The sequence below is a fragment of the Pongo abelii genome, chromosome 6 (assembly GCF_028885655.2).
Source record: "Pongo abelii isolate AG06213 chromosome 6, NHGRI_mPonAbe1-v2.0_pri, whole genome shotgun sequence".
Lineage (NCBI taxonomy): Eukaryota > Metazoa > Chordata > Mammalia > Primates > Hominidae > Pongo > Pongo abelii.
The window spans coordinates 1,738,985-1,759,364 of record NC_071991.2 but is presented as its reverse complement, the minus strand read 5'-3'; the positions used below and the strand labels follow the sequence as shown (position 1 = coordinate 1,759,364).

The 20,380-nt window shown below is 55.5% G+C and overlaps 1 protein-coding gene and 1 long non-coding RNA gene across 6 annotated transcripts in view; one reads left to right on the top strand and one right to left on the bottom strand.

Annotated features, from left to right (window-relative positions):
• Positions 1–20,380, bottom strand: part of ELFN1 (extracellular leucine rich repeat and fibronectin type III domain containing 1) — an 85,212-nt gene that overhangs the window by 21,154 nt on the left and 43,678 nt on the right. For all 5 annotated transcript variants that reach the window (XM_009242490.4, XM_054545699.2, XM_054545698.2 and 2 more), the window contains exon 2: positions 19,885–20,046. The gene's annotated coding sequence lies outside the window, so the exon portion shown is untranslated. The remainder of the gene's footprint in view (positions 1–19,884; positions 20,047–20,380) is intronic.
• On the top strand, positions 3,406–8,545 carry LOC129053687 (uncharacterized). The gene is made up of 3 exons (XR_008518472.1): positions 3,406–4,204; positions 4,848–4,975; positions 7,488–8,545. It is a non-coding gene; the product is annotated as an uncharacterized LOC129053687 (long non-coding RNA).

Sequence of the window (20,380 nt, the reverse complement as noted above, 5' to 3'; positions counted from 1 at the left end):
TTTATGAACACGCTGGGCACACGGAGGAGCTGGTGTGAAAATCCCCTTCCCTGACAGGAGCTGGGACCCGGGTGGAGCTGGATCCTCCCACTCAGTTCCTGATACTCACAAAACTCTGGGTCTTTCCCAGCCTCTGTTTTCTCTCCTCTGAAAACTGAAAATACTAACATCACCTTGGGGTTCCTGGATGGGGGAACATGAGAAAACACATGTGTTGTGTGCTGCCCGGGGCGTGAAGTGGTCCACAAACCCGTTGGTGGGATTTGCGTGGACAGAAGGAAAGGTGGGGGGTCTGAGCAAAGCCCAGGAGGTGCCTCCAAACCAGGGGACCCTGAGCGCTGGGGCAGTGGCATTCTGCGAGGGAAGGTGGCCAGGACCCTGAGTGAGGAGGACTAGGTGCCTGTTGGCAGCATCTGGCTTCTGCTCACCCAGCCAGCTCTGCAAACCCTCCGTGTCTGAGAGCTCCGTGTCTCAGAGCCTATCAAGAATCTCTCTAATAACACAGCAAACATTAATTACAGCTGAAAGCCCGCAGAATGCAGTTGGTCTGAAAGAGACTGCCCCTTGTTAGTCAGTGAGCCTCTGGGAAGGGTGCAGGCCGGGGCTGGGCTCCCTCCCCTGGGGCTAGTGTGGTGGCACGGGGATGGGGAGCAGGAGCCACTCCCACAGTACATGCAGACCACAGGTCCTGGGAGAGACCTGTTCTCACCCGTTTGGCGCCCTAAAGGAAAGCCTGTCCTCGCAACCTGGAGCAGGAGAGGCAGAAAAAGAGGCCCCTGGGTGGAGCAGGAAGGTCTGGGATCCAAGTCCAGCCCTGCCTCTCAATGGCTCTGGACAGAAAACGGTCCATGCAAAGGGGCGGTGCTTGGACCTCTCGGCCTCTCTCAAACCCCTCCCCTGCACACAGGGTGGAGAGAAGGCCCATTCCCTGGGCATTCACAAGTCCAGCAGGCTGCAAATAAGGACTAGGGGAGGTGAGGCACAGTGGCTCACCCCTGTAATCCCGGAGCTTTGGGGGGGTTAGGTGGGAGGATTGCTTGAGTCCAGGAGTTCAGGACCGGACTGGGCAACAAAGAAGACCCCATCTCTGCAAAAAATAAGAAATCAGCTGGGCATGGTGACACATGCCTGTAGTCTCAGCTGCTTGGGAGGCTGAGGCAGGAGGATTCCTTGAGCCCAGGAGGTGGAGGCTACAGTGAGCCACGATCACACCATTGCACGCCACCCTGGGTGACCAAAAAAAGACTACCGGATAAGGCCAAAGCATCCAGGCAGACAGAATATTGGAAGGGAGTGGAGTCCTCGAGTTGAATGAGGAAATGAAGGGAAGCCCCTTGAGTGGGGCTGGGGAGACAGCTTGGGGCTACCCTTCTAGGGCAGCCCAGGACTGACCATAGGGGCATCCCACTATTGAAGGTCCCAAGACTTAGTTCCCCTCCCTGACCCTCTCATGGAAAAGAGAAAAGGGAGGATTCAGCCCTAGTTTCTTGGCCCCTGGAAACATCTGATCTTCAGGAGATACCCCCACCAGAATAAAAGCCTCAGGAGATAACCCCATCAGAATAAAAGACCTTGTCTCATCATTTCTAGCTACCCCAGGGAGAAGAGCAAGACTGCATGGTGGAGAAGCCTGGCTGAAGCTTGGGGACTCACACTCACCATCTCCACCCTCCTCGTGTGCTCATTCATCCTTCATTCTCACAATCATTCATTCACTCGGTATTTATTGAGTGCTTGGAGCTGGGCAGGGAAGGAACCAAGATGGACAGAACAGGGTTGCTGTCTTCACGGATCACAGAGGCTCTGAGCGCTGAAGAGAACATGACTGATGGAATCCCACAGCCCGACCCCGATGCTGGACACCGATCCTGTTGCTTGCTGCTGTGCACCCCTGGGCAAGTGGCCCACCCACCCTGGGCTTCAATCTTTGTGCCTGTAAAATGACCCTGAGAGGACGAAATAAAAGGACACATGATGGGAAGAACCCAGCCCGGCTCCTGTCTCAGCAGACGTGGGTCCCCTGTGGAAGAATTGGGACGTGCAGGGGTGAGTTCTGGTGGAGGAGGCATCCCAGCCTGCCTGTGGGCCCTACTGGTAACAGTTGGGCTCATGTCCCACCTGAGGCTGGGACGACGGCCCCTCCCCTCTTCTCAGGGTGACACCCTTGCCGTGCCTCTGGCTGTCACCTCCCACCTGCTCACCTGTCTGTATCCAGGAGGTAGGGGGAGAAGGGACTTGGGGGCCCTCCCTGGACAGAGCCTGGGCTAGAAGCGAGTGGCTGGCTAGCTCTCCCTGGAGGCCCGGGTCCCCTCTGCAGCAGCTGCCACACCCCAGGGGATCCAGGGACCCCAGGGAGCACACACTGGTGGGCGTGAGGCCTTGGGGGAGCTGGGCCGGCTTGGCCTTGGGGAGGGACTTGGCGTGGTGTCGGGCTGAGCGTGCCGCCAGCATATGTCTGAGCGGGCACATTTGGCAGGGTCCATATGCTGACTGCTATAAATAGATCTTCTCATTTAGGCTTCAAAGGGCCAAGGTGAGGAAGAACTGACAGGGTTTGGAGAGGCACCGTGCAGGCAGGGCTGCGGCTCTCGGCTTGGGGTGGGAGCACTACCCAGAGACCCACAGGGGTTCGTGTCCCCATCCCAGCACAGTGGCCGGGACAGAGCTTGGGTGCGGTGGCCACAGGGCAAGGAGGGGTCAGGCCCGTGGCGGATGAGAACCTTGGAGCCCTGCGTTCTCCAGCTAAAGACCTGCTAGGCCCTGGGAGAGAACAGTGTGTGTGGGTGTGAGTGTGATTTTTCTGTGTGTATTGTGTGTGAGTGTGATTTTTGTGCAAGTTGTGTATTTGCGTGTGAGATTTTGGATGAGAGTGTACTCTGTGTGTGTGATTTTTGTGTGAGTGTGATTTTTGTGCGTGTGTATTTGTGAGTGCAAGGGTGAATTGTGTGTGTGTGATTTTTGTGCGAGTGTGTATTTGTGTGTGATTTTTGGGCGAGGGTGTATTTGTGATTTTTGGGCGAGGGTGTAATGTGTGTGTGTGATTTTTGTAAGAGTATTGTGTGTTTTTGTGCGAGTGTGTACTGTGTGTGTTATTTCTGAGTGTGTACTGTGTGTGTCTGAGTGTGACTTTTGTGTGAATGTGTACTGTGTATGTGCGCATGTGTGGGCATGTTCTCTGGCCCCTCCAGCCATGGGTCTACCACTTGCCCCGCCCCACCCTTTCCCGACATGCACACAAAGACATGCACACATGTGTTACACACACGAGCGTCTAATTACTGCCTCACAGCAGGCAGGCGTCCGACAGCTGGGGCAGCCAGAGGACATTCCATTTTCGGTGAAGCTGACAACACTGGAAACCACCCAACTGGGGTGTGAGTGCACCCTCTCAGGAGTGACTTAGTCAATGAGACGGCAGCCGGGCCGGGAGAGAGGCCTGTGTTCTGCTCCCACCCCACCCCCGCTCCGCCTCACACCTGCTGCTGCCCTCCCTCCCCTCCGGTCTGTCTAGCTCCCGCCTCTCTAAGGCTGCACCGACCTGGCAGACACACACACCTGTCACCGGCCTCGCCCGCGCCCTGTCCCGTCCCACTGTCTCCTCTCCTCTCCACACCACCAGGGCCCCCACCAGCTGCCAGGAGCCCCAGCACCAGCTGTGGGCAGGATTCTGGCCGGGCAGCCTCCCTCTGGGAGTCATCGGCCTATTCCCTGGGTTCCTTCTTCCCTAAACGCAGTGCCTGGCCCCTGCTGTGGGCCAAACTGCCTGCACCCACCAGGTTTTGGGGTGTCAGGGTCACCTGCTTCCCCTCCCTAATCCTGGCCTCTGCCGCACTTCTGGGAGACCCCTCTTTGATCCCCAGCCCAACCTTACCCAGGGACAGAACCACCCTCTGGGGTGCAGGGCTGGGCTGTGACACCTTGTTCTGCCTCCTGGGCTGAGCCCCTCCCCACAGGGGCCTCGCCTGTGCCATGCCTGGCATGGTGCGGATGGGGCTGGCACCTGACATCAAGGCAGGGCCAGTGTCCACTGTGAGGTAAGGAGATGAAGGTGACAATGCCCTCAGAACTTGGCAAAGAGGCTGACACAGGCCAAAAGGGGTGCCAGGGGTACAGGAGGGGAGGTGGGTGTGAGGCACAGGTAACCCTGACCTTGAGGAAGGGGCAGTGGTGGCCGTGAACCTGCGAATCCACCGAGAAGAATCAGGTGAGACACACCCAGCCTCTGTGACAGGCCCTGGGGGGGAGTCGCGTTCATGGGGACCCGGGCTCCAGCAAGGCTGTGGTCAGTGATCACTTATGCTTGAGTCCCTCAAAGGGCCGGGGTTCCCCAAAGGGGGTCCGTGCGGAGGTCACGAGCTCTGTCCTCACCTGGTTCTACCTGTGAGCAGCAGTTTGGATGAAATTTGAGAGTTTGCAGGAGGGCCAGGACCAAGACCCAAGCCTTCCCTCCTGCTGGACTGACTGAGGGTCAAATTCATCTCCACAAGTCACACAGGGCAAAACTCACACCCACATAGCCAGCCAGCAGGGAGGTGGGGCCGCACGGCACCTCAGGGAACAGAAAGACCAAGAGCAAGTTCAAGGGTAAACATGGCCACCTGAGAAGGCAACGCGGGCTGACTTAATAGAGATCTCTTAGGTAGAATAGAGGAGGTGATCTGGTTCTGCCCAGCACTGCTTAGCCACGATAAAGGGTTTGGTTTCAGACCTCCAGGGAAATCACAAAAGCTCATGCTGACATCGCACCCACCACGCGCCAGACATTGTGCTAGAAACTCTGCATATATTAACATGTTGGATACTTATGGTAACCCCATGACGTCTGTGCTGTTATTTCCATTTTACAGACGAGGCGCAGACATGTTCATGAACTTGCCTGAGTTCCCATGGAAACTAAGTGGTGGGGCCGGGGCCTAAGCCAAGGCAGCCTGGCCCCATAGCCCCAGTGACTAACCACATCCTGAGTGGCTCGCAGGTGAGCGTGGGCATGTTTCCGGGTGAATGAGTGGCCTCAATGGGAGGGAACACAACGTCAGCTCATCCAAAAAACAGTGGGAGGAGATGGGGTGTCTGGCTGAGGGAAGGGGCGTCAGGTGCACTGCAACTTGCAGAGCTGCCTACAGCAGAAGGCTCCCCTACCCAGTGCAGGCACTGCACGTGGCCACTCCTCATCCTCCCAGAGACTTCTCCACGTCTGACAATGAGAGTGGGACCCAGTACACAGTGCTGGAAAACAGCTAGGCAACATCTCACCAAGGCAAAGATGCTCGTGGCCCACGAGCCCAAGCCCCAGGCCGGGGCACAGCCCTGGAGAAGCTGGGAGAGCTGCCCAAAGATGTTCATAAATTGTTTATAATGTGACAGGGCGGACACCAGATGTCCATGAGAGAGTGGACCAGAACCTTGGGAGGCATGGGCCCGGTGGAGTACTATGCAGCAGTGAAAAAGAAGGAACCACAGAGCCGTGCACACAGAGTGGATCCCACTCACAAATATGCCTCCCAGCCAACAAGCAAGCCATCCAAGATACCTGCTGCACCACACCCCATATCCAAAGCATCAGAGCTTGCAAAAGTGTATTACATAGGCGTTTATACAAATGTGGTCAAAGTATAAAAAATGTGTCACAATAACGTTGTGGAGGTCTGTCGTACAGCACTGTAAATCCAATGAACACCACTGAACCACGTGCTGAAATGCGTAAGATGGTGAATTTTATGTGTATTTGACCACTATGAAAAAAGTTTTTTTTGAGATGGAGTTTCACTCTTGTCACCCAGGCTGGAGTGCAATGGTGCGATCTTGGCTCACTGCAACTTCCAATTCCTGGGTTCAAGTGATTCTCCTGCCTCAGCCTCCCAAGTAGCTGGGATTATAGGTGCCCGCCACCACACCTGGCTAATTTTGTATTTTTAGTAGAGATGGGGTTTCACCATGTTGGCCAGGCTGGTCTTGAACTCCTGACCTCATGTGATCTGCCCACCTTGGCCTCCCAAAGTGCTGGGATTACAGGCATGAGCCACCGCGCCCGGCCAAAAAAGTTTTTAAAGAGAAAGAGGGATATAGGATCTAGAAGGGGAAGCTTTCAGTGCACAGGGACTAAGCTGGGAAGGGGGTGGGTATTTAGGTATTCATTGTATTACTCCTTAGGTCACTGATTGTATTAAATATTTTATAACTTTAAAATATTTATAAGGGATTTCTTAAATATTTGAGACATCTTAAATATTTTATAATCAATTTTTAAATGTTTTAGAAAGCAATGGGCTGCCATATAAGACTGAGCTCCCCATTAGTGGAGGTATACAAGGAGAGGCAGGACACCAGAGACGGCATTAAAGTACTGGAGTGGAAGTTGGACTGAAAAAGTGGCTCCTGTCCAGGTGCGGTGGCTCACACCTGTAATCCCAGCAGTTTGGGAGGCCAAGGAGGTCAGATCATTTGAGGTCAGGAGTTCGAGACCAGCCTGGCCAAAATGGTGAAACCCTGTCTCTACTAAAAATACAAAGCTTAGCTGGGCATAGTGGCAGGCACCTGTAATCCCAACTACTTGAGAGGCTGAGGCAGGAGAATCGCTTGAACCCAGGAGGCGGAGGTTGCAGTGAGCCGAGATCGCACCACTGCACCCCAGCTTGGGTGACAGAGCGAGACTCCATCTCAAAAAAAAAAAAAAGTGGCTCCTAAATTGGGCTAGCTGTGAGGATGACTCATGAACTTTAGAAAAAGAGGCTTCCAAGACGTAACTCTGGGGTCCTGATTTGGTAAGTCTAGGTAGGGCCAAGCACCTGTACTTGTTAATGTGCTCACTTCTCCAGCTGCACAACCTGTCTGGTCTAAGCACTGTTTCTCTAGTCCCAAGGACCAGGGCTGGGCCACCTGGGCCCCTGACCAGCTCAGCCATTCCCAGGGCTGGGGCAGAAGACCGTCCACTTCGCACCTGTTGTAGTAAAGGATGGGATGTACACACTCCAGAACATTCCGGGAGCCGTAAGCCAGGGGCCTCTGGCAGTGAGTCACACAAAAGCTCCCATGGCACAGATAGAAGCACTGAAGACCAGAGAGGGGAAGGCAGTATCACAGGAGCACGGGGGACCGAGGGACACTTGAGCTTCTCCTTCTCGTTGGATTTACAGTGCTGTACGACAGACCTCCACAACGTTATTGTGACACATTTTTTATACTTTGACCACATTTGTATAAACGCCCATGTAATACACTTTTGCAAGCTCTGATGCTTTGGATATGGGGTGTGGTGCAGCAGGTATCTTGGATGGCTTGCTTGTTGGCTGGGAGGCATATTTGTGAGTGGGATCCACTCTGTGCGCACAGCTCTGTGGTTCCTTCTTTTTCACTGCTGCATAGTACTCCACCGGGCCCATGCCTCCCAAGGTTCTGGTCCACTCTCTCATGGACATCTGGTGTCCGCCCTGTCACCATTATAAACAATGCTGTTATGAACATCTTTGGGCCTTCTCGTTCCCTTCCAGGACCTCCCTATGCCATGGGCAGGGGTACTGATTGACTTCAAAAGCTCCTGGACAACAGATGGTGACCGATAGTTTTGGGGGCAGTTCCTCCCTCAGAACACCCTCTTCGACCCTGACAGGCCCGGCTTCCTCTGGGCACCGAGGAAGCACCTGACGGACTGAGTGTGGTGGGCTTGGCAAGTGCGTAACTCGATGCCCTGCATGCAAATGGTGCCCATGAGAAGCTGAACCTTCATCTCACAGGCTGATGGCTTTAAGGCCCCAGCTGTTCTTCTTCCAGCCGACAAGGCGTTTAAAGCACCTACTATGTGCCAGGCGCCATGCTAGGGCATGGCACAGGGCAAATGAGATGCACTGTCCAGCAAGTTCGCTGCCTTGTGTGTGCCTTCCAGCATGCCTGGAGTCACATCAAGAGACACTTCCAATATTGGCCTCTGCCCCCTGAGAGCTTGCACTCACACACGTAGGCCCTGAGAGGGAAAGGGATTTTCCCTGAGTTACACAGTGAGGTCATCCCTCTCCAAGGTGACACCCCTGTACCTCCCTGAAAACATCAGGCCTGGTTGGGCAGCCAGGAGGAGGGTGAGTGAGTAACTCACCATGTAACTGCCTCCCACCGGCTCTCCCTCCCCCAGTGCAAGTTGCTAAATCTCTCTGTGCCTCTCAGCTACCTCACAGGGATGAGAGAGCTCATTACAGTAATGCCAGATAGCTTTTATCCAATGTTTAATTTTGCAAGTGCTGACACATGTTTATTTAAACATGTTATTAAACACATAGAAACACTATGATGTGGAGAGTCCTCTGATCATTCTCATTTTCCAGAAGAGGAAACTGAGGCACAGAGAGAGTACAAGGGACACACTGGTAAGGGACACAGCTGGGACCTGGGCCCCGGCAGGATGGGTGTGGGGCTGCCTCTGTACCAGAGGCCACACAGTCATCGGAGCATGCAAGCTCTGAGTTTGAGTTAATGCTCACTATTTAGTAGTTGTTACTTTAGACGATAATACAATGATGTTCTATGTTACATAATAAAAGTAAGAGCTTACACTGTGGAAGAGAGATCCAAGTACTAGGTGCGGGGGGTGGGGTTGCTGAGGGGAGGAAGGGATCCCACCACAGGAAGGGGAGAGAGGTGGTCTCCAGGGCCTGAGATGCACTGGAATAGGAAGGAGCTTTTAAGGAGCTCGGAAAGGCATCACAACCTGCTGAGGTTCTTGGCACACAAGCTGGCGCAAAGAGCCATCTGGTCTACCACCTGCCTGGTTAGATGGGGCCCGGTTATTGAAGGCGGTTTTCCATTCATTCATGCCACAAACCTGCACGCTGGTTCCCTGGCTCATGGCCTCGGTGTTCTCTGCTGTGCCTGGGTGGAGGCTGGGGACCCATTCCTGAGGCTTGTTGGGGCATAGCTGGCTGCCCCTTTCCCGCAGCTGTATGGGCCTCCTGGCAGGCGTGAGCCAGCAGGCCTCTGGGAAAATCAAGGGCAGGCAGAGGAAGCCTGGGGCCCACTGTGGAGACGTCTGCCCCCTGGCTGTTCCCATCTTCGTCTTCCCACTGGAGTAAGGGCAGAGGCCGTGGACTCCATCCAGGCTGGGGCCTGAGTGCAAGGATAGTGGCTTCCCTGGGATGGGGAAAATGGGCAGAGGGTGGGGTTTAAAAGGAGAGGTGTCTGGCTGGGACATCTCCAGGCAGCATCAGGCTCGCAAAGGACACCGTGCCAGGATGCTGTCAGCTGAGTCTTATTTCTGGGCTGAGAAAGGGGAACCCAGGACATGGAGTGCTGGGTGGCTGGGGCTGGGGTTTGCAGAGGAGATGGTGGGGGAGGCCCTCACCTGAGTGCCAGTGGCTGGGGCTGGGGCTTGCAGAGGTGATGGTGGGGGAGGGTTTGCAGAGGTGATGGTAGGGGAGGCCCCCGCCTGAGTGCCGGTGGCTGGGGCTGGGGTTTGCAGAGGCGGTGGTGGGGGAGGGTTTGCAGAGGTGATGGTGGGGAAGAGTTTGCAGAGGTGATGGTGGGGGAGGCCCCCCCACCTCCTAGCCATTTGCTCCTGGCCTGATCCCAGTGCTTCGAACCCCGCCATTTGGGGAGATTCCTCTGGGCCCTGTTGTGTCTTTGGTTTTCAAGAAGACGCCAAAGTTCTGCCAACAGATCTGGAAAGGGCAGTGTCCTCACAGAATCAGAATCTGTGGCCCCATCCAAACTCGGCTCCTCCTTCTGTCGGTTGAGGGAGGGAGGGAGGGCACTTAGGGGGCTGGGAGGCTTGGGGAACAACAGGGCCATCTCTAAGACACAGGGGTCTCCAGGGGTGGGTGTGCCCAGAGGGCCCTGGCTGTGGAAGCGGGAATTAGATGGGGCTGCCTAGCCCAGAGCTGGTCCTGTTGGTGGGCGGGGCCCTATTGGTGGGCGGGGCCCTGTTGGTGGGCGAGGCCCTGTTGGTGGGCGGGGCCCTGTTGGTGGCTTGGGTCCAGTTGGTGGGCAGGGCCCTGTTGGTGGGCGGGGCCCTGTTGGTGGCTTGGGTCCAGTTGGTGGGCAAGGCCCTGTTGGTGGGCGGGGCCCTGTTGGTGGGCGGGGTCCAGTTGGTGGGCGGGGCCCTGTTGGTGGCTTGGGTCCAGTTGGTGGGCGGGGCCCTGTTGGTAACCCCTGGGGGTGGAGATGGAGGCACTCATTCAACCCCGGATGTGATGCAGGCTGTCAGGACCCTGGACAGCTCCGGGCTGGTCCCAGACACTCTTGGGGGCAAAAAAAAAGGAAGCTCACGTTTCCAGCCTCCTGTGCATCCCATCTTAAGAACCCCTGGAGTGTGGCTCCGCGGAGGTAAGATTCTCAGGAAGAGAAATGAGGGCAGAGGCCCAAGACACTTCTGTCCAGGATAGGATGCCAGAGAGGTCAGAGCTGAGGTCCACAAACCAATCAATGGGTGAGAGGGAATCTGAACCAACATGGCCAGGGAGGGGGGCCTTTCTGGAGTCCTAGAGTGACTCCATCATTAACTTTAGTGTGACCGAGGACCTCAGCTTCCCCAGCCAGAACACAGATGGAACAGTCTCCAGGTGGGGTGACCGCACATCCTGGTCCGCCCTACTGTCCCGATATCACTACAAACGCCGCCTCTTTGTACTCTCAGAAGTGCTCTGGTTTGGACACTAAATTACATGGTCAGTGTCTCTCTGACCATGCTAATGACTTCAAATCAAAGCATGCTAATGATTTCCTCCTGTTTCAACTTCTAGCAAGAAAGGCTTTCGGCCAGGACCAAGGAGAGGCCCTGTGGATAGGTCAGTCACCCCCGACGCTACTTCCCATTCTCCAGCCAGGCCCGCTGAGGGTGACCCACTCTCCCTTCTTCCCACAAGGTACTGCGGCCCCAGGGTGTCCAGAGGAATGAGTGGCCAAGACCTTTCGTTGGTCCCTATTCTCCTCTTCCTCCTTTACTAATTGAACTCCAAATTTAAGCTGGACCCACCTAAATACTACATTTCTAGCTGCCCTTGCAGGTAGGACCACATTCTAGTCAACAGGACATGAGTGGAGTTGAAGTGTTCCACTGGTGAACAACTTCCTTAAAAGGAATGGGCATGCATGCTCCTTGCCAGCTGGGATGCAGATGTGATGGTGGGAGCGGGAGCAGCCACTTTGGTTCCAGACATGGAAATTGAAGGTAATGGTGACAGAGCCACCCTACCAGCCCTGGGCCCTGACTTCTGGCTGTTTGTGAAAGAGAAATAAACTTCTATCTTATTTAAACTACCGTTCTTCAACAGCTTGTCCTACCTAATACAGATGAGAGGCTTCTCGCTCAGAGGAGCAGATTACAAGGGAGGGGGCCTGGCACAATCTGGAGGTACTCTGCGCATAGGGGGAAGGGAGGAGAAGCAGGACTACAACTTCCTCCTCCCCTGCAATCTGTCCCTGACATGCCCACCCTGGCACCACAGCCCCACCCTGGCCATCCCTATATGCTGCAAATGCCACGCGTGGTGGAGACGCCACTGTTCACACCCAAAAGCCCCCTGTGCCCCTCTAAGTTCCACACACTCTTCCTTCCTAGAAGGCCACTCTGATCTGTCTGATTCTCTGAGGTCTGCATGCATGCACTGTTCCTCTCTGGGAGGGTCAGGCCCCCCCATGAACCACATCCCCAGCCAGGCCTGGGATCCCAAGGGCACAGCTAAGGCTCCAGCTCCCCCGTACCTTCCTCTGAGTGGAGCACACAGTAGGACTGTAGCATGTGCTTGCAGACTGGGCACACTGCCTACCTCCACCTGTCCCTTCCTGGGTGTCCCAGAGTCTCAGAGTGTCAGCTGAGCAAGCCTGGAACTGCGGCCCACTGAGGTGCTCATGGCATCTCAGGACCATGCTGCAAGCGGCCAGGCCAGGATGCTCCAACGTCCTGAGCAGCCTAAGCTAGGGCAGGCAGAGAGCCCCACGGGCTGCTCCAGGTGCCTGTGATCTCCATGCAGAGAACAGCAAGGCTGCGACACTGGAGTGTGGGCGGCTCTCCTGGGCTCCGGCTCTGGGCAGATGCACGGCCCCTGTCTGCCTCTATTTCCTGCGTGCGGCAGCACCACTGACGCCCATCGCTCAGGGCTGTGGTGTTACAGAGAGGCTGCATCTAGAAGGTGCTCAGTAAATGTGTCCTTCTCCTTCCACGCCTTTCCCCCTCCTCCCTCCTACACACTCTCGCAGAGAAGCAGCTCCTTGAGCTCTGGGCCACGTCTCTCCAGATCAAATCATTGCTATGAAAAAACAGCAGTCCTGTCTGCTAATTTCCCTCTGGCTCCCATGCCCCATGCCGGCCGCCTGCGCCCTGGCCCCTGCAGATCCTCCTCTTCTCCCGACTCTCCTTCCTCTCCTCTCCCCATCCATGGCTGCCGTCAAGCCAGGCCTTGGCGCTGGCCTCCTCCCCAGGCCCTCCAGTTCCCCTGCACGCTCTCTGACCCACTTTAGCTGCTGGATTCACAGTTTCCCGGGTGAGGCTGGGGGAGTGCGGCTGCAGCCCTGGCTGTGAGTCACTGGGGCTGAGTTTGCAGGGGGAGGGGACGGCTATGATAGGCATGCAGCCCCCAGGGGTCATCACGCGACATGTATGCACAGGGATGCCTACACCTGTGTATGCAGAATGCGGATATCCTTGCACATGCAGGGGACCTGGGGATCACACCTGTGCAGGCACGTAGCTGGGCCAGCCTGGGGCATGGAAACACGCATGCACACATAGACATACGCCCACGTCCAGCGGCAGGAAGGAAGGCAGCTAAGGCTCTGGAGGGAGGATGGGGGAGAAAGACTCAGTGGCACCTGCCCAGAGGGCTCACCAGGCACATGCCAGGGCCCCAAGAGGGCTTCAGACTTTACCCAGGCCGTCACCTCACCAGATGCTGTGTGAGCCCCTGGAGCCTGGGCCTCCACAGCACACAGCACGATGACCCTAGACCCTCTGGCTGTGGGACCAGCAGGGAAACCTGGAATTAGCTCAAGCCAAGGCTGGGTTGCAGGGTGGCAGGACCTCAGGGTGGGCAGAACCCTGGGGTGGGCAGGACCTTGGAGTGAGCAGGGGATGGGAACAAGTGGAAGAGGAGCAGGCACAGCTGAGAGGGCTCTTGGCTTCTCATTCACTTACTCACAGACCCTCACCCCCAACTCACTGAGGAGGAGCACAGAGAGGTTACATGACTTGCCTCTGTGTGCACAGCTGTTGGGCAATGGTGCCCACAGTTAAACCTGGGCCTGGGACAGATCCCTCCTGCTGGGTGCCAAAGAGCAGGTCAGAGACCAGGGATCAGAGGCCAGAGTTCAAAGTCAGGGGTAGGGTCTATGAGGGGAGGAGACCAGAGCTCAGGCTGAAAGACAAACTCTGCGGCAGGGATGGGCAAACTGGGGCCAGAGGCAGCCTTCAGGAGCCCTGACGCAGGGGGAGGAGGGAATCTCCAGGGCCTGCCCAGCGGGAGAGGCCAGAGGCAGGGGGCTGGGCATCTGCAGCCATGCCTTCTGTCTGCTAATTAAGTTACAGGAGTCACAGGATGTAAATTACAGGAGGAAATTAAAAGACAAATGAAAATCTAGGAGCAGAAGCTGGATCTCTGCAGCCTGGCCTGCCTGCAGGAGGAGGCTGATTGCGGCGGGGAAGAGGCTTTCCGGGAGGCAGAAGTGGGCAGGAGACCCAGGTGCTGGGGAGGAGAAAGGAACAGCTCCCTTCTCATCCAGGGTGGCCCACGGGGCGACTCCGTCCAGGCTGGGCTTGGGCAGTCCTAGGTGTGTGCAGAGGAGCGATAGGATGGAGGCAGGGGGTGCCCTTGTGCTGGGCTCCTGTGAGGAGAAGCAGCCAGGTGTGGGGTGGAGGCGGAAGCAGGGAGAACCCAGGCTGGGGGAAGGGACACCCCTGGAGGATGCCCCAGAATGGGCCGTGGCTCATCTCACAAATGCCAGCATGCAACCTTGTGAATGCCACCAGGACAAGGTCTATTGCCTGGCAACTAGTAGGTGCCAAACAACTACCTGGCAAACGAATAAGACATATAGTAAGCACCAACCCAAAGGCAGCAGTGACTGCCGTGGGCAAGAGAACGGCTCAGGTGTTGGCTGCTACCTTCCTAATGACAAGGAACAGACTTAGCTGGTGTATTGCCTTCTACTTCACCTCTACCCCACTTCCCAGTTTCCTGCCTGGGATGCAGATACAATGGCCAGAGGTGTGGCAGCCATCCTGAGGCCATGAGGACAAACGTCCGCAGCGGCAGAGCAGGAAGCTACAAGGAACCTGGGCCATTGACAACCCCCTTAGGCTGTGTACCAGCTCCACTGCTGCCCTCTTTGCATAAGAAAAATTACCCCCACGTGGGGTTCAACCATGCAGTGTTTAGGTTTGTCTTGTACAGCCAAATTCAGTCCCTAGCTGACACAGCATAAAATGCTACTGAATCATTTTATGACAAAGTTACTCTCACTTTAAAACTCTTGATTACCACAAGAAGAAAGTCTCAGATCAGGGTTGGTGAGTCTTGAACACCTCTGCACACTTACTGCTCTCCCTTTTTAATAAAGCAATAGCAGGCCTTGGCCTCTGAGCCTCCCCTGGGGCTACAGCATCCAACTAGAATTTAATAACATTGTTTTGTTTCCACTGAATTTATTTTTATGATTATGAATTCTATTTATGGCAAGAGAAGCTTGTTTTCCATTTGTAGTAGTGCTATAAAGCTTCCCTTTTAAATAAACGTATTTAAGTTTTTAAAAAGTGAATGGATTTAGAGGAAGGCGGTAGGTGGTGTGGGGGGTGGTAAACGGACAGCTTTGGTGGGGATGCTGCCCAGCCCTGCACTGCTGCTTTGAGGGACAGTCTGTCCCGGGCAGGGGGAGCGGGGAGGGCTGGGGTGCTTAAGCCTGGCCCCTCCGCATGCTGGGGGCTGAGCCTCTGTCGTGAGAGGGTTTGTTCCGCCTGGAGAGAGGGGATGGGTTTCCCTTGGGGCTGGGGAATCTCTAGAAGATGCAGCCTCAGAGGCATAGGCTGGTCAACTGGGCGATGAGCTGTGGGCAGTGACTTGAAGCTGACCTGGTCACTGAGCCACTAACTCAATGTCCCAGGTTCCTTCCAGCCCACCCGTGTGAGGCACGACATCAAATGCGGGGGCTCCGGGAGCCGGTGTGACCTTTTGCTGATTAGCTCGCGCTGTTTGCTCAGCAGCCGCCAGCTGATCTCTGGACGGCGGCTCAACACGCCAGCCACAGCCGCCTGTCACCCTCTGGCAGATAAATAATTGCTCCTGGAGAGGTGGGGGAGGGGAGCCGGGTGTGCAGCAGTGCTGGGGGAGTGGCACGCGGGGTGCAGTGATTGGCGAGGTGGCCTTGGGCGAGTCGCTGGGATGCCAGCCCTGCACTTCAGCAGCACCTCTGCTGGCAAGGGCATTGCCCCCACTCCCCAGAGAGGGAAACTGAGACCTACGGAGGGGAAGGGGCTTGCAGAGAGGGTCTGGGCTCACCTCCGTGGGCTCCCAGGCCCTGCTGTCTTGAACAGTTCTCTGCCTCCTGTCACAGCCGCCGGCCTTTCTCCCTGGTGCTGAACGAGTCCAGCCAAGGTCACCCAGGGTCACAGGATACCAGACAGCCCCTTCTAGACTCTCAATCACTGCCTGGATAAAAGCAACTTCTAGGGACCAGGCCTTGAACGCAGGAAGTCGAGGAGAGGGGGGCAGGGACATTAGAAGCTAGGAAACTTCAACTCACTGAGTGACAAAAGGATGTCTCTAGAAGGGATCTCGGAAACAATGCGTCCTACCCCAAGTTCCTGAGGAAGACTCAGGGGAGCGGCTGCCTCCACCGTCAGACCGCGCAGGAGCCAGTGCCCATCTGTCTTGCCACCTGCCTTCTGAGGTGGTCCGGGCTGGGAAGCATCCCATCTACTCATTCAACAAACATTTATGCACTGTCTCCCACCTGCCGGGCTCTGAGGCTCACAGCACAGAGCCTGCAGCCTGGGGCTGAAACGAGAGAGAAGACGGAGATTTCACGCCTGGCGAGGACTCCAGAGGCTATGGGGCTGGGGTGATCCCACCAGGCTGCGGTGAGCCTGGAGGAGCCTAAACTTGGGCTGGGATGGAAGGACAGGTATCTCTGGGAGGAAGGAAAGAACTAACATGGATGGAGCATCGGTGTTCCGGAGACTGCTGAGTTCCCATTCCATGCTCAGGGCAATACCCAGGGCGGTCGAATGAGTATCTACTTGATGCCAGGTGGTCTACACATCCCACTGAACGCTTCCCTCCCAAGGGGCCTTATTTTCCCCATTTTATAGATAAAATGTGGGCAGGGACTTGAAGCTGTCCTGATAAAAGATAAGAGATAAAAGAGGGAGGTCAGAGGTAGAAGATGACTTGCCCAGCATTTCACATCCAAAACCCAGCAGGGCAGAGGTGGTCTGACTTTTAAAAAGGAGAGAAAGGCTGGGTGTGGTGGCTCACACCTGTAATCCCAGCACTTTGGGAGGCTGAGGTGGGCGGATCACTTGAGGTCAGGAGTTTGAGACCAGCCTGGCCAACGTGGCAAAGCCCCATCTCTAATGAAAATACAAAAATTAGCCGGGCATGGCAGCAGGTGCCTGTAATCCCAGCCACTTACGAGGCTGAGGCAGGAGAATCACTTGAAAATTGGAGGCGGAGGTTGCAGTGAACCGAGATTGCACCATTGCACTCCAGCCTGGGTGACAGGGCAAGACTCCATCTCAAAAAAAAGAAAAAAAAAGAAGAAGGCCGAGCCCGGTGGCTCACGCCTGTAATCCCAGCACTTTGGGAGGCCGAGGCGGGCAGATCACGAGGTCAGGAGATCGAGACCATCCTGGCTAACAGGGTGAAACCCCGTCTCTACTAAAAATATAAAAAATTAGCCAGGCGTGGTGGCGGGCACCTGTAGTTCCAGCTACTCAGGCCACTGCACTCCAGCCTGGGCGACAGAGCGAGACTCCTTCTCAAAAAAAAAAAGAAAAGAAAAGAAACAGACAAACTTGGGGGACAGGGTGTTCCAGGCAAAGGGACCCCCACATGAAAAGACACAGAGAGGGAAGGCTCATAGCTGCTGCTGCTGGGCATCTCAAGCAAAGCCCAGCTCACGCCTCCCAACCACTGTTCCATCCCCAACGGCCGTGCAATGGCCTGGGGTCCGCACAGCCCAGTCTGCTGGCCTCACCCTAACTGTCCGCACTCTGCCGCAGCCCTGTGGGCCTCTGTGTTCTGTCTGCCACAATGTGGGTCTCAGTCTGGAGGCCAGGGGGTTCCTGGGCTCCTGGCACGGTCCGAGCTGCCGCCCCCTCCCCCAGACTGCCCTGTCTTCCCAAGAGCTCCCAGCCCAGGGAAGCCCCATTGAGAGAGGGTCTGTGGGGACACCCTCACATTTCAGGTGGGGACACTGTCGCCCACAGAGGGGCAGGTGCAGGTCACTGTCACAGGGCTTTGCTCCGGTAGGGGATCAGCACAAACTGGATGAATACATGAAGAACTGAAAACTGGGATTTCCGTTTCTGAGTGTGCTTTCTCCCCTCGCTCTCTCTCGCTCTCATTCTCTCTCTCTTGCTCGCTCGCTCTCTCGCTCACTCTCTCACTCTCCCACTCTCTCTTCAAGGTTTTTCCTTCCCATGTCTCTCTGAGCCTCTGGCTGTCTCCTCCTTTTTCTGGAAGTCTCTATATTTTCTGGGTCTCTCTGTTCCTGTCTCATCTCCTCCTCTTCCCACACCCCCTGCCCCTCCCTCCCCTCCCCTCCTGTGGCCTCTGGATGTTTGGGGCACAGGCTGAGTAGGGGTCCCACAGGCTGACCTCAGTGGCAGCTGCTACCACCCACCCCTGCGCAGTGGACCCACCCCGGGTTCATTCCCTCATTTCCACTTTCTAGGCCAACCGACAGACCCACATGGAACACAGTCTGCACACAGGGAGGACATCACTCCACTCTGGAGACACAGCCGCTTGGAGACTGGCCCACATATTCCCAAGGGGAAGGGTATCTTTCCTGAAATACAAAGGTGGTATCGAGGTCAGCAGGGCTTGGAGGGATCCCAGATGGGAAGGAGGGACTATCCCACTGGGGAGCAGGAAGACCACAGATGGCACCAGGTAGGGGCTGGCGTCTGAATCCCTGCTGATCCTGGCTCAGGGGGGGCAGCCTGCCCTGCCGCAGGGAACTCCAGGCTGGGGGCCTGGAACACCTGGGACCTCGCCCCCACTTTGTGAAGATTTTGCTGGGTGGTCTCGGGAGTGAGTCCCTTCCCTTCTCTGGGCTTCAAGTTCCTTATCTATACAACAAGAAAGTTGGGTTCATGATCCCGATGGTGCCTCGCAGCCCTAATATTCTAGGCAATATTCAAGGCAGCAGAGCAGGACAGAGCTTGTTAGCAGCGGTGGACCAGGGGCTGGGGCCTGGGCAGGGAGCAGCCTGCCCTGGGGACCCCATCGCCTGCCAGCCTTTGTGGGAAGGAAGGAGAAAGACGTGGAGAAACGAACACTGGCCTGTGAGTTAGAGGAGACCTATGGCCCCGATCTGACTCTGAATCACTATGTGGCCCCCCTGGGCCTCAGTTTCTCCACCTATAACATGAGACAGCTGCAATGGATGAGACTTGAGGGCTTCCCAAATTGGAGATGCTACAAGCTGTTGGCAGGGCCAATGCTGTGCGTGGAACCCCTCCCTACCAAGTCCTGGTGAGGCTTTCATATAAGGCCATAGTGGCAGGGGTGAGGGGGCAGGATAGAGCCTGGGAAACGAGGTCCTCTAGGATCCCTCCCCAGAGTCCAGTTCAACTTGTCTTCCTGAGATACCTCCCTCTAAAAGCTGCGGAGAGGTCTGGGGAACCATCTGACCACCAGCAGAAAAAGGCAAGCCTTGGGAGGTTCTAGACAGATTGTCTGTCCCCCCATGTAATGAAGAAGAGAACCCGAAAATTCCCAGATGCCTTCCTCTTGTGGTCCACTGGAATTGGCAGAACATAAGCAACACAACCACTTTAAATAAATTCAATGTATAGAACTCTTTAATATGGAAGACAAGGTATTTATTGAGGAAACCCACAGTCTAAAATCCAGACTTTTCAGTATACTGTGTCACTTAACAATAGCGCCTCCTTCTGGTCAAGTTAGATATTACAACCGAGCTCTATTAGACAAAGAAACTACATAACAGGACCTGCTAAATTTGAAAACTGCCGAGTTGGAGTCCCAGAACAGGGTGAAGTACAGTTGCCCAAATCCAAAGTACAGTTGCTCAGAGAGGACATATCTGCTATTTCTGAAAAATGCTGCAGAAAAAGAACTTGTCCTGCTACCTTCCCACTGCAGGATGAAACTCAGAAAAGACACAGCATAACCGGGTCACCAAAAGATCTGGCAAGCCATTGGGATGGAGACCTCCACCCCCCTATTCACCTAGGCAATCAATTCAACATTTGTATATATTTTTCCAGACAAGAACCTGTTTCAGATACATACTGCAAGTCAATATTAACCTATATGACCTATGCCATGTTATTCACATGCTGGTTTTACGCTGAAACACTGGACCATGTCTGTTCACAAAAGTGGTGGAAGATAAAGTCTCCTCTAATCCTCAGGGCTGATCCTGGCTTGTCAGGGAAGGATAATGGGCATACCCCGAGTATGGCCACCACCTACTTAGACCATTTCCGGGTCCCCCGGCAGCCCCAGCCTCCTTTTGTCCAATTCCGAGGCCACTCCCTTCATCTGAGGGCAGCACCACTGAACAAGAGTCAACCCCTAAGAAACGCTTATTTCTGCAGGACACCTGGCTCTGTCTCCATCTCCTTCCAGGCACACCTACTCACAGGTCATTAGGAATTGTTCCTGTCCCCCTTCTCTGCAACCCCCTGCGGAGAGCATGAGGAACAAGAGCATGGCTTACTTGCGTGTCAGGGCCCGCCAACGACCTGGTGCACCAGCGAGGAATAGGCTGGAGGATTCCTCCCTGCTGGGCTCAAAGACATGTTCGCCTCATTCCAGCACACAGAAGGACAGCCTGGGTCCGGACAAACTGTAGGACAAATGGTCGCCAAGGCAGCTGCACCTGCACAGAGACAGAGGGGAGGAGGGTGAGGAGAGATGGAGCACCATCTCCTGCAGCCGTCTCAGCTGCTGGAAGACCCCATCTGCCGGAGCCACCAACTGTCGGTCACACATTTCGGACTGCAGGTACGTCACACCTCAAGAACAAATCAGAGAGGCTGGGGACTTCCTGACACACAGAGCAGGCTGACACACGGAGCCATGTGCCAGCCGGGATAGAGGGGAAAGGAGCCAACAGCAGATGCAAGATATGAACTGAACTGCAGACCGAGGGAGTTGCCAGACCTGCGGTCACTGCAACCAATTCCAGCTCTAGTCACTTGGCGGTCGCCCAG